Raw genomic sequence first — 951 nt, forward strand, 5'->3', positions numbered from 1 at the left:
ACCAGCGTTGCCGAAAGCTTTCGCTGAAAAATCGTCATTCTGGCCAAAAAAAGTCAAATTTTTGCTTATTATACTTTTTTAACAAAATAAAAAGTAGAAACAAAATTAAATAATTTACATACAATAAATGTGACCACATATTTCAAAACCAAAAGAAACCCACATTGCATATCGGTTAGTAAAAGTGGATTTGTAATTATTAACGACAATTTTAAATTACACTTTAATACACGCAATTGCTTTTAAATTGTCCAACTCCAAGGTGTAACATTAGCATCTAATAATAATCTTGGCTGAACAAATTCCCTCTGCTAATTTTCTATATCTTTCAAATCAGTGTCAACAGTGCAAATTAACGATTTGGTTATAATTCTAGAACAAATTTAATATAACTAAAAGCACGGTTGTAGAAAAAAACTAGATAAATGCATGGTTGTATTTTGGATTGCGTTTTCCTTAAAAAAAAAAATACATACATACTTATTTACATATGTAATTAGGAGGAAAAAACAAATAAAAAATCGGGTGGAAAAATCATCAAAGCCTCGTTGAGCTAAAAAAAAAAATCAAAATGTCGACGAGATCGTCAATTCGGCAACGCTGCTCATGTCAGTTCTATAATTCGTTGGCGTGTTCAGTGTTTGTTCAACGAAGTAATTCGGATATCAGTAAAGGGTGACACGCAATGTCATGATGCAAAAATTCGCACACGTTATTGAAAAGAGGCACAACCATTATACAAAACTCAAAAAGAATTTGGTAGATTTTTTTGCAAGTTGGCACCCTATTACATTTTTTTAAAGGCGCATTAACATTAACATGTGTTTTTTTGGTTCGTTTTGCTGGTGAAAATGCATATAATTTGTGAAAACGGGGGCGGTAGCAATAAGAATTATATAAAAATGAGAAGTTAAAAGTGTACCGGTGTTGTACTGTTCACAGTTCAAAAAC

The sequence above is a fragment of the Rhagoletis zephyria genome, unplaced genomic scaffold (genome assembly GCF_001687245.7).
Source record: "Rhagoletis zephyria isolate East Lansing unplaced genomic scaffold, Rhagoletis_zephyria_1.1 Rzeph_scaffold_27600, whole genome shotgun sequence".
Classification (NCBI taxonomy): Eukaryota; Metazoa; Arthropoda; class Insecta; order Diptera; family Tephritidae; genus Rhagoletis; species Rhagoletis zephyria.